At 47.1% G+C, this 12447-nt stretch overlaps 1 protein-coding gene across 13 annotated transcripts in view; it reads left to right on the top strand.

Annotated features, from left to right (window-relative positions):
• The window catches only part of LOC310743024 (endonuclease domain-containing 1 protein-like), a 162082-nt gene that overhangs the window by 49226 nt on the left and 100409 nt on the right, over positions 1-12447 (top strand). Inside the window, exon 4 of one of the 13 annotated variants that reach the window (XM_083573082.1) lies at positions 11049-11190. The exons of the other annotated variants lie outside the window; for them this stretch is intronic. The gene's annotated coding sequence lies outside the window, so the exon portion shown is untranslated. The remainder of the gene's footprint in view (positions 1-11048; positions 11191-12447) is intronic. 13 annotated transcript variants of the gene reach the window in all.

Raw genomic sequence — 12447 nt, 5'->3', positions numbered from 1 at the left:
TTTTCCAGGCTAAACATACCCAGCTCCTTCAACCGTTCCTCATCAGGCTTCGTTTCCAGACCCTTGATCTACTTGGTCTCCCTCCTTCACACACGTTCCAGCTTTCCAATATCCTTAAACTGTGGCACCCAGAGCAGGACACAATATTCCAGGTGTGGTCTGACCAAGGCAGAACAGAATTCTCAGTATTAGGTAGCTTCCCGTGTTTTAGTCCTGCTGCATTTCGTAATTCTTCTGATATGCCTCATTGTCTACATCTGGGCTGGGCTAGCATTATATGCCGCTTGGTGCCCAAACGGCCTTCTAAGCGGTTTACAAGTGTTAAACCCAATTAGGCAGACGTTGAAATATAGACCTTCAATAATGAAAAGCGGGATGCAGGTGGCGCTTTGGGTTAAACCACAAAGCCTAGGGCTTGCTGATCAGAAGGTTGGCGGTTCGAATCCCCGCGACGGGGTGAGCTCCCGTTGCTCAGTCCCTGCTCCTGCCAACCTATGCAAGCCATCCCCTCCAAGCGCCATTTGTGAGTACCCAGAGAATGACCGCCTAAGAGAGAGAGAGAGAATGCTCAGCTGAATGTATTTACTGTGGTTGGCATCTAATAATAATATTTATTTATACATAGATACATACATACATACATACCCCACCCATCTGGCAGGGTTTTCCCAGCCACTCTAGGTGGCTCCCAACAGAATTAATGATGATGATGATGATGATAATAATAATGCGATAGAACATCAGACATTAAAAACTTCCCTAACAGGGCTGTCTTCAGATGTCTTCTGAAAGTCAGGTAGTTGTTTATTTCCTTGACATCTGGTGGGAGGGCGTTCCGCAGGGCAGGTGCCACCCCCGAGAAGGCCCTCTGCCTGGTTCCCTGTAACCTCACTTCTTGCAATGAGGGAGCCGCCAGACGACCCTCAGAGCTGGATCTCAGTGTCTGGGCTGGACGATGGGGATGGAGACGCTCCTTCAGGTATACTATCACGAGAGCCAATGGAGGGTGCTTCTAGGGGTGAATCCAAACAACTGCGTTTGGAGCAGCCAGGTGAGCTCCCCGTGAGCCTGGGCAGTGTGCATGGAGATCCTGGGCTGCCCAGGCGGCAAGACTCCCCTCTAGACCTCCAATGGAAAGCAGAGCAGTATGTTTGGCCAGTCTCATCCATGGAGCGCCAAAGCCCTGGACCACAGACGATGTGTGCAGCACGTTACTTTAATCGGAGAAGTGTTTGTGGTTCAGTGAATTCCTGTTCCTCAAAACACGTGAGAGCACAGAAGCACATGTACACTTTGGTAGCCGGGGAACGTTGCTTTGCTTGCAGAGAGCCCGTTTCCATGGCGATGGAGCCCTCGATGGAGTTGTAATAAGCTGAACACATCTTGCTCCCACCTCCTTTATTTGCCGTTAATCAGGAACGGCGACTTTGCCAGGAAGGTTCCCCCCCATCTCTTTGCATGCTTTTTTGGTGGTGGTTTCCATAGAATTTCATTCCATCTCTTTTCTCCCAGCCTTTTCTCTCTCTGCTCCCTGGCACCCGCTGCCCATGTTGGGTTTCAGTGTCGGCACTCAAGTGTTAACGTGGCGTCCAAAACGGCGCAGCCTAATTGAAATTCCTTCGCCCTGTTTTGCCTTTTGCTGTGTCAAAAGAGATACTTAAGGATTCCGCAAGCGTTTCCCCCCGCCAGAAAAGTGTGTGTGTTTGCATGTAGAAATCTTTGCATACTGAGCACCAGCTGCTGATTCCAGTTTATATCCCATTTCACTTAATGGGGGGAAAGGATGTAGAGTCCAGTTTCCCAACATTTATATTGAGATAATATTTATTTTTATTTATACCACCAGACGTTCCCTCAAAGCACTCGCCCTCTTGTGCACCTGTGTATGTCAGAACTGAATGCATGCCTTCGTGCTCATGGGCAAAACAGAATTCTGAGCAAAAAAGAATTCTGGCATGGCTCCCCCCCCCCCCCCAGTTCTGAGCAAGGCAGAAACTGTTGTGATAGAACCAGCCTCTGCTTAGACTAGGAAACTTGTGGTTAGTTGGGTTCGGGTTTACATGGCAAAATGACGGGACTCTGGGGATGCCGCCACACTGCTTCAGGTGGGATTCAGATTCGGGATTGTGTGGTGACGGTAAATTCAGAGCTCTTGCACAAGAAACCCAATTATGTCCCCCTGCTCCAAGCTGGACTTTTTGCAGTAAGGAAAGTAGTGGAGAAATGCGCTGGGAAATGTGGGTTAACATTTGCTTGATGCAACGTCATGTGGGCTCCCTGCAGGCAGATCAGAATGAAAGCTTCATAGATAGTGCAGATGAATGAGGATGAATGATCAGTAAACAAGTTCTCTGAACGCAGCCTGGGACACTTGCATTTATCGTATTTTTCGCTCCATAAGACGCACCTAGTTTTTAGAGGAGGAAAACAAGAAAAAAAATATTCTGAACAAAACAGTGGGTTTATGATTTTTGTGGTTCATGCTGTGGCCACAGACATGTGATTTGACGGTGAGTTTGGGGTAGCCCAATGCAAAAATCCTGAGAATCCATGTGGATCCGTGCTTTGTAACCACGTTTTTGCACCCCAGGCAACAGTGGGTGTGTGATTTTTTTGGTGCAGGCTGTAGCCATGGACATACTATGTGATCTGATGGTGAATTTGGGGTGACCCAATGCAAAAATCCTGAGGATCCATGGGCTTTTACCTCCTCCCTCCCAGGCAGCCTCCTTTATTGCTAGCGTCCCTTATCTCCCTTCTGATCGCTTGCCATCAGCGGCTTTGTTTCAACACCTCCTTACCTCTTTCAAAAAAAAAAAAAAAGCACGATCTGCTTTTTGCCCCTGGGCAGTTCAGCTCCAGGGACCGCACATTCGCTCCATAAGATGCACATACATTGCCCCTTACTTTTTAGGAAGAAAAATGTGCGTCTTATGGAGCGAAAAATACAGTAATTGCTTTGGGATAAATCAGGGCCCATTTCCATGGCAAATTGATGAGAATGTGGGTTGCCTTTCTTCTTGTGGTGAAAGTGTTGTGATATGTATTTCTCCCACCCACCCCCATGTGAGAATCACACACACTCCTGGTATGCCCCGTGGAGGACTTTACGATCCACAAACAATAACACCTTGGAGGTCCTGGGCCTCAAGGAGGTTAGACTAGCCTTGACCAGGGCCAGGGCTTTTTCGGCTGTGGCCCCGGCCTGGTGGAACGTTCTATCGCAAGAGACCAGAGCCCTGCGGGACTTGGCATCTTTCTGCAGGGCCTGCAAGACGGAGCTGTTCTGCCTGGCCTTTGGTCTGACCCCCCCTTTCTTTTTTGTTATAAGAACCAGAGTGTAAGTGGCCTCCCTAAACCTTTCCACCGGCTCATATAAGAGCAGCACCAACAGTTGGGCCTGGTGAGCACTCAATGTCCCCCATCCCGTATAGTTATAATCCGTGGGTTGCCATCTGATTTTATTCTGCTCCAAATTTGATTTTAAGATGTATTTTAATTGACTGATTGATTTATGTTTTTCATATATCATACTTTGATGTTAGCCGCCCTGAGCCCAGTCCTGGCTGGAGAGGGCGGGGTATAATTATATTTTTATTATTGTCTTTGCTCCTCCCGCTTCATGTCTCTCCTGGTTCTGGGAGATTGAGGGGAAGGGAGCTTGTCGCAGCAGGAGGGGGAGACATTCATGACTCTTCATCAGTTTTACCCATCTCTCCTCCCCACCCCGCTTGCAAGCCTCCTCTTCTGCCTCCTCTTCTGCACTTCTCTCTGCCACAGATTCTTCCCGCTCACAAAACCCTGTTGCTTCTTCAGCTTCCTACACCGCCTCCTCGCAGTCTTCTCCCTCTGACCACTCAACGTCGTCCCACCACCAGCCCCCTGAATCTGAGCCTTCTTCCTCCCACCGTTCCTCTGCATCCAACCAGCAAAGGAGGAATAGAGGCAGGAAGCTTCCTTATACAGTGGTACCTTGGGTTACAGACGCTTCAGGTTACAGACGCTTCAGGTTATAGACTCTGCTAACCCAGAAATAGTACCTCAGGTTAAGAACTTTACTTCAGGATAAGAACAGAAATTGTGTGGCGGCAGCGGAAGGCCCCATTAGCTAAAGTGGTACCTCAGGTTAAGAACAGTTTCAGGTTAAGAGCAGACCTCTAGAACGAATTACGTTCTTAACCCGAGGTACCACTGTATTGACCCAGACCCACTGCTATACCTGCTTGAGTATTGTCTGGCCTGCCAGCACAGCAGATGCTTTGCCACTGATCTTTGACCCTTCCCTGTAAAAGCAAAAACCAAAAGCCCAATGCTTTTGTCTTCCCTTGCACTGATCATTCTGGTTGCCAAACACCTTTTAGCCCCGTGAGCTAACCCCCTCCTCTTGTTTCTGTGTGATTCTGTGTGAACGGCTCTTCTTAAGCGTGTCTCTCAGTTTGGGAGAGGGCAGGCTCAGAGCAGGGACTCACTCAGAGACAGAGCAGGCAGGCTCCCCGTCGCCCAGTAGCTTTGCAACCCAGCGCCGACGTGCTTGTACACACAGCTTGGGAATCTGTGGTAGAGGCTGATGAGTCACTGCTTGCAGTCTGGGCTGATACGAAACAGCCCCAGTCATTATTGTTAACACGATGTTCAGGCGGCAAACGGTTCTGTATTCAACTCTGGAACTTTTTGTTTGACAGCACTGTCTTTCTCTCTCTCTCTCTCTTTTAAAGAAAAATACTTTCGAAATCCGAGCGGTGGTTGTTTTCGAAAAAAGGAAAACCACAAGCTTCTTTTAATGAGGAGCACTTAGAGAAGCACTTTAGTTTCAAATAGAGATTGAGATTTGTTTTCTGAAAGATGGGGGAAGGGGGGGGGCATTGACTGTCAAAAAGCGCCGCTTGCAAAATCATCTGTTCCTAGTAGCTGCCGTGTCGTGTTCTGAGCATATTTGCAGGGATGGTTGTACTCTGAGCTAAAAATATTAGTGTTCTGCAGCACGTTGGCAAGCCCAGATGCCGAGAAAAGGAGATTCTGCAAAAAAATTACTGTTTGCTTATACTGTACCCTCTCCTTTTGCTTAATACATTTTGAGTTAAGGAGAAGGAGAGCTAGTGAAGTGTAGTCATCTAGTCCGACCCCGTGTAATGCAGGAATCTCTTCCCCAACGCAGGACTCGAACCCACAACTGAGAGAAAGTGGAGTCCTCCAAGGATCAGTATTGGGACCTGCGCTTTTAAACTTGTTGCGTGTCTAGACCCCGCAACCACCAGGACACAGATATTAAGTTAATGTTATTGGCCGAATTTTGGGCACAACTTTATCGATTACAGAATGTGAGCGGTAATTGGCTTAAGCATTGAATGGACCTGACTATATCTGACTCCTTCCTGCCGCGCAGGGAGTCCAGTAAGGATAAACCACCAGAAGGGGAAGCCCTGTCGATGCAGACCAACTCGAGCTCCCCCAGTTGTTCCCGGCGGGGTCGTGTCATGACCCTAGCCCCTGATCCGGGCTTCAGACTAGATCCACACACCCCGATTCCTTTAATGGAATACCCTTAAGCTTGGAGGGGCACCATAAGGTCAAACAATGCCTAACCGCAAAACCTTACAAAGTTGTGACGGTTGCTACGAGGTAGGCGAAACCAAATGGCCCCATGCCAATTTGCCAGGTGGAAAAAATCCTACCAGGCCCCTCAATGGTGACCAACTGAGGTCCATAGCAAGGGCAGTGAAAACCTGCAAAAAAGGGAGGGAGGGCGGGAGATTGAAGGAGCAAGCCAAGAGAAAGCCCTCTGGCTCGTGCCTCCATTTAAATGGTTCCGGCCATACCCCCACCAGCCAGCGGATTGGCTGGCTGAGCAATGACGCCGCCGGGATCCCCAGGGCAACGTGGGACTTCGTCCCCTGGCCCTGGGGAGAGTGGGTGGCTACGTGGTCCACCACAACTCATCCCCACAAGGGAGACGACATCTTGATGTATCTCCATATCACAATGGTTAGCTGGTGAGATCATCTTCTTTGGCATCACTCGCAGCCAAGTAAGATTTTCTTCCATGGGTTTAACAGTGAGTCTGTAAGTGACTGTGGAGATCAATTCTGGATCCACACGTCCTTCCACAGTGGGGACATAGGTTCCCGGGCGGGAGTTGATCATGGTGTGGATTTGCCAAGTGTGCCTTCTTCTTAGCACGTTTCTCCCTTTCATCCTGAGTTCGAGTGTATTCAAAGCCCATGACTCCTTTGGTAAAGGCTGTTCTCCAACTGGAGCACTCGTAGGCCAGTGTTTCCCAGTTGTCAGTGTTTCTACTACATATAGTAGTAGTATGACTTGCTTTACCCCAGCAGGTCACAGGGTGGGCTCAGCAACTTAAAATTCAGTTTTTAAAACAGTTAAAACAAATTAGGAATAGGATATTATTACAACACCATTTGCCTTTTTAAAAAATCTGCATATTAAAAATCAAAGGTGCATTTAATGGGACATCTGGGGTGGTCATCATCTAAGCTATTAATGGACACCCCCCCCCGTTCCCCTTACGGTTACAATTCCCAGAGGCAACTCTGGGAATTGTAGCTCTCTGAAGCACCCTAACAACTCCCAGCACCCTTAACAAACTACATCTCCCAGGATTCTTTGCGGGAACCCATGTCTGCTTAAAGTGGTATCCTAGTGCTTGGTAAAGGCTGTTTTCCCAGTAGTGATGTATGGAAGTGAGAGCTGGACCATAAAGAAGGCTGATCGCCGAAAAATTGATGCTTTTGAATTCTGGTGCTGGAGGAGACTCTTGAGAGTCCCTGCAAGAAGATCAAACCTATCCATTCTGAAGGAAATCAGCCCTGAGTGCTCACTGGAAGGACAGATCCTGAAGCTGAGGCTCCAATACTTTGGTCACCTCATGGGAAAAGACTCCCTGGAAAAGACCCTGATGTTGGGAAAGATTGAGGGCAGAAGGAGAAGGGGACAGAGGACGAGATGGTTGGACAGTGTTCTCGAAGCTACCAACATGAGTTTGATCAAATTGCGGGAGGCAGTGGAAGACAGGAGTGCCTGGCGTGCTCTGGTCCAGGGGGTCACGAAGAGTCGGAGACGACTAAACAACAATAAGTTCTCCAACTGGAGCGCTCGCAGGCCATTGTTTCCCAGTTGTCGGTGTTTATACTACATTTTTTTAGATTTGCCTCGAGAGATTCTTTAAACCTCTTTGGTTGACCACCAGCATTACGCTTTCCATTTTTAAGTTCGGAATAGAGTAGTTGCTTTGGGAGACGATAATCAGGCATCCAAAAAACATGACTAGTCCAACAAAGTTGATGTTGAAGAATCATTGCTTCGACACTGGTGATCTTTGCTTCTTCCAGTACACTGTGTCATTAGTTCGCCTGTCTTCCCAGGTGTTGTGTAAAAATTTTCGGAGACACCGTTGATGGAATCTTTGGAGGAGTTGGAGATGGCGTTTATAAGTGGTCCATGTGTCACAAGCGTGCAGTAAGGTTGGTAGTACAAGTTGGTGATATATCACAATCTTGAAAAGCAGATATTGCTCCCTGGACATGGTAGTACCTGGATGTCTGTGTACAGATTCAATAAATGTCTTCTCATTTTGGGGCAGTTGCTACTTGCCCCAGGGTTTGAAGGATGTTCTGAAGCCTCTTAAAAAAAAATCAGAACTGTTTTCTTTGTTGAAGGGTATAGCTTAACCCCAAACTGTAAGAACATTTGCCCCAATTTGGGACCGAACACACAAGGAGATAGCTTTTCCCCAGGAGGATGCAGGGAGCATAACCACAGAGGTGTCAGTGGCGTATAAAATAATTCAAGGTTTGCAATCTGCCCAATTAGGCATGGCTAATTTCATCTCCGACTTAACGGGGAGAACAAAGTATTTGCTCGTTGTAACAAAGGCCACTCGTTTGAAACAATTAGAGGAAATGTGTGTGTGTTTTATGCGGCACATAATTAAATAGTGCAGCCGTTTTATAGGACTATTTAGCAAGCGAAATGTTTTGTAAAATTCAAGGCAGATAAAAGAAAGTGCTTTGTGCAGTGCGTGGTTAAACTATGGAACATGCGAGGCAGGGATGGCCACCAACCTAAAGGGTAAAGGGACCCCTGACCGTTAGGTCCAGTCATGACCGACTCTGGGGTTGCGGCTCTCATCTCGCTTTACTGGCCGAGGGAGCCGGTGTACAGCTTCCGGGTCATGTGGCCAGCATGACCAAGCTGCTTCTGGCGAACCAGAGCAGTGCACAGAAACGCCGTTTACCTTCCCGCTGGAGCAGTACCTATTTATCTACTTGCACTTTGATGTGCTTTCGAACTGCTAGGTTGGCAGGAGCAGGGACTGAGCAATGGGAGCTCACCCCGTCGCGGGGATTCGAACTGCCGACCTTCTGATTGGCAAGTCCTAGGCTCTGTGGTTTAACCCACAGTGGCCACCAACCTAGAGAGCTGTAAAATAGGGGATTGGGCAAATTCCTGGAGGAGAGGGCGATCGATTGCTACTAGCCATCATAGTTATGCTCTTACCTCTGCAGTCGGAGGCAGCAATGCTTGTGAATACCAGTTACTGGAAACCACAAGAGCAGTGTTAGAAATTAGCCAGGCGCCAGGCGCGTTTTGCGACCAGCACGGGTCCAGTTTGCAACCATGTGGAGATCTCTGGATGCCAAGTTGGCAATTGAAGAAAGCAAAGTTTAGAGAAGGATCTGAAATATTTCCTTAGCACCTCGAATTTCTTTTTTTCTGGATTGTTTTATTGGATGTTTTAAAACTTTGAGATTTGTTCTTTAAAAGATAATGCAGTATTGAAATGAAAATAATAATAATAATAATAATAATAATAATAATAATAATAATAATAATAATTTATTAGCAGTAGTAGTATTCCATTGGTGAGAAATGGCACTTAGACCATAGCTGTCAAGCGTCCCTTATTTGGTGGGACAGTCTCTTATCCCAGCACCATGTCCTGCTGCTGTCACTTATTGATGAGGCTTCGTTTGGCTGCTGGCTGGGCTTTCTGCCTTTGGCTCAGAGGGGCTCAGAAGTTAGTTGAACATACCTGTGCCCGGAAAATCCCTTATTTTGGCTGCTGATCCCTTATTTTTGAGGCTGCTGGTCCCTTATTTTCAAATCTGTAAGTTGACAGCTATGACTTAGACATTCCATTGTGGCAACCATAACCTAGGTTTAAGGTGCCATTTGGTGGTTAGCTTATATTTCTGAGTTTCTAACACTGCACAGGAGGGAAGATTGTTGCTCTTGTGTTCAAATCCTGCTTGCATGTTCCCCACAGGCCATTGTGAGAAGAAGATGTTGGACCAGGTGGGCCATTGGCCTCATCCAGCAATCTCTTCTGATGTTCCTATGCACTCCTATGTATCTGAAGTTGTCCGGTCCATTACTCTACCTGAAAACTCCCAGCTTCATCTTACTCCTTTGACCATTGCAAATCTCATTTGACCATCTCCTCCCACTATTCTACCAGGCATTGCCCACTCATTTTCATACAGTTGTGCTATTATTATGCTGTTCACATGGTACAAGGCGCTTTGCTAAAATACCTGGTGGCAGGTTCCTGCCCCAAGGAGCTTACATACTAGAAACAGGCACCAGGAAAGCAACAGAGGAAGGGGATTGAAAAGGACGTAGGGGGTCATTGGGAAGATTATATAAGTATTCTGGCTGGGCGTACTTTGGCTCAGTGGGTGTTATGTACTGAGTTGAATAGGATCCAAAATGCAGCAGTCTGATTGGTCCTAGAACAATAGGATTCAGAATGCAGCAGTCTGATTGGTCCTAGAACAATAGGATTCAGAATGCAGCAGCCTGATTGGTCCTAGAACAATAGGCTCCAGAATGCAGCAATCTGATTGGTCCACAGGAGCCACCCAATCCAGCTCCAGGTGGAAGGGAATTCGCGACCTGATTGGCTTGCAGGAGAATCCCGGAATTAGCCAATCACATGGGGCCCATTGTGTAAATAATGTATATAAAGCAGACATTCTGGAGGAACTTCCATTCCTCCTCACCACTATGAGCTGAATAAAGAGCATGAAATCCACTCTCGACTCCGAGTATATTTCAGAGTGGATGCCAAAGGTGTAATGGAAAATGGTGGTTTTAGGGGACGAATGTGGAGGAAAGGACAGAAGGGTGACCTGGGAGCTGGCTGCTGGCGCCAGCGGCAGCTACCTGGCCGCAAAGATAAGTTTGCAAGGTCTAGAAACTTGCCCCCCTTTTTTAAAAACAAAACTGAAAAGTCAGAGAGATTCTCAGGAAGATTCTTTCCGTCCCCGTGACCACATTTCTTATTCCTGCGTTGCACAAAAGTGCCACGTGTACAAAGCGCTTGGTCCCACTCAGCCGGCGCTGCGGAGGGAGGCACTGGCTCTTAATTTGCCCGGTGGAAACAATATTGATCCGCTTCACGAGGCCGCTAAGAATGAACACAAACTGGATTGCCAAAGTGCTCGAAAGAGAGTTACATAATGGAAGCAGCAGTGACATGTGCAAACAGACTCCTCTGCGTATCTTTCCCGGCTCCCGAGTCCTCCAAGCTTTGAAGCGTTACCGTAAAAAACCAAAAAACACCTCCCTAGTTGTTGACGCAGTTCCTTTTAAAAATAGGCAGACGACTTCTTGTTTTGCAGTTCCTTGTTTCAGCATTTTTTACATATATATATATATAATCTTTAGGGAGGGCCGTATCCTGGCACGGCTTTTCTCCCACTTCAAATCCACCCAAGGCAATGAACGCTGCTGTGTTTCTGCTCAGAACCTGCCAGCCTCTCGGGAGTGACGCTTGCTGCCCTGAACTTCCTGGTTGCTTTGCTCAGTTTGTCCCAGGCAGGCATAAATAGCATTTTTTAAAAAATAAAATAACAAATAATTGCCAGGGTGCAAATTCCTGTCTCCCTGTGGGAATTGTGTGTGTGCGTGTTTTGAGGCCTCTCTCCCCCACAACGGAACAAGAACTCGAGTTTGATTAGGATTACAGGGGTTTTTTACACGTCTCCTCCCGTTCCGATTTTGACCTGAACTTTGCTTTCGTTATAAAGGGAACATGCAAATCATGCCCCCCCCCTTTGGGCGTGCTGCGGGCTGCAGCCTGGAACTCGTCCTGTCATTTGGATTACGTGCTTTTCGTCGGCTAGGTCTCCTCTGCTTTAACAGCTCAGGTCGTCAAGTGCATCTCCATAGGTACGTGTTTTCATTTCTCCAAAAACCGAGGTTCCTTCTTGTGTCTGCTTTCCCACTCCCCTCCCTCTCCATGTCTCTTTCTCTCTTTATAAGAAGTAGAATCCGGTTGCGGGCGACGCCTGTTCCACACCTTAACTCGAAAAATAAGACGCCAAACACTTTGCGAGGAGGGTTTTTAAAGACTGCGACAATTTCTGATTCCTCTCCTCTTCTGATTGTAACGTATCCCCAGGTTTCCCTGAAAGTGATTGAAGCCGAGGTGCTTCAAGGTCAGTTTGGTAGGTTCCTCCCCAGCACTCCTTGAAAGCAATTTTGTGGTTTAGGCAGTCTCATGGCAGAGATGAGCATCTTGTCACGTCGATGTCGGAGCCTTTCAGAGCGAGAGAAGGCTCATGGCGGTTTGGTTAGACAGCAGGTATTTCTCCATGGAGGAGAGCTGTTTCAGCTTCGTAGGTACACCTTCTGTTTCTGCCTCCTTCTCCGCCGACGGTTCTTACAGCTCTCTTCGGATCAAGTGAAGGTTTCTGAACAAACATATGTTTCCACGCAGACGAGCTTTTCAAACTTGAAGCCCATCATGGCCCTTTGGATGCCTTTGAGAATGCAAACTTGCCCCTTGATCTTATGAATCGCTTTGTAGCGTAGTGAGATGGTTTTATTTGGAATTGACAGGTTCACTGAAGGTAAGGGTGGGTGCTGCCTGATTCAGACATGGACAGAATTGCCGTTTCTTGGAAAACTGGGAAGGAAGGTTTTTAGACCTTGGGCCGCTTTATGGGGAAGCTTCTGGGGTGTGTTTTTCCCATTTCGGTACAAAATTCAAAAGCTCAAGTGTAGGATAGGAGAGGTTGAGGCCTCTGGAGCCTAGAGGAAGTGTCCCTCTTTATCTTTAGCTGACCAGTGTGTCTAAAAGGTGTTCCACTTTTAGACAAACTTGAATACTTCAGATTATCATAGGCTACAGTACTTTCTTGCAAAATGTAGCTTTTATTTCATTTTTACACTTTTAGCCCAAGTATTCAAAAACTTGAATCCTGCAGATTATCATAGGCTACAGTACTTTCTTGCAAAATGTAGCTTACATTTCATTTTACACTTTTAGCCCAAGTATTCAAAAACCTGAATGCTGCAGATTATCATAGGCTGCAGTACTTTCTTGCAAAATGTAACTTTTGTTACATTTTACACTTTTAGCCCAAGTATTCAAAAACTTGAATGCTGCAGATTATCATAGGCTGCAGTACTTTCCTGCAAAAT

The sequence above is a fragment of the Podarcis filfolensis genome, assembly GCF_964270895.1.
Source record: "Podarcis filfolensis genome assembly, chromosome: 10".
Lineage (NCBI taxonomy): Eukaryota > Metazoa > Chordata > Lepidosauria > Squamata > Lacertidae > Podarcis > Podarcis filfolensis.
The sequence above is the reverse complement of the archived record's forward strand: the minus strand, read 5'-3'. Positions and strand labels throughout refer to the sequence as shown.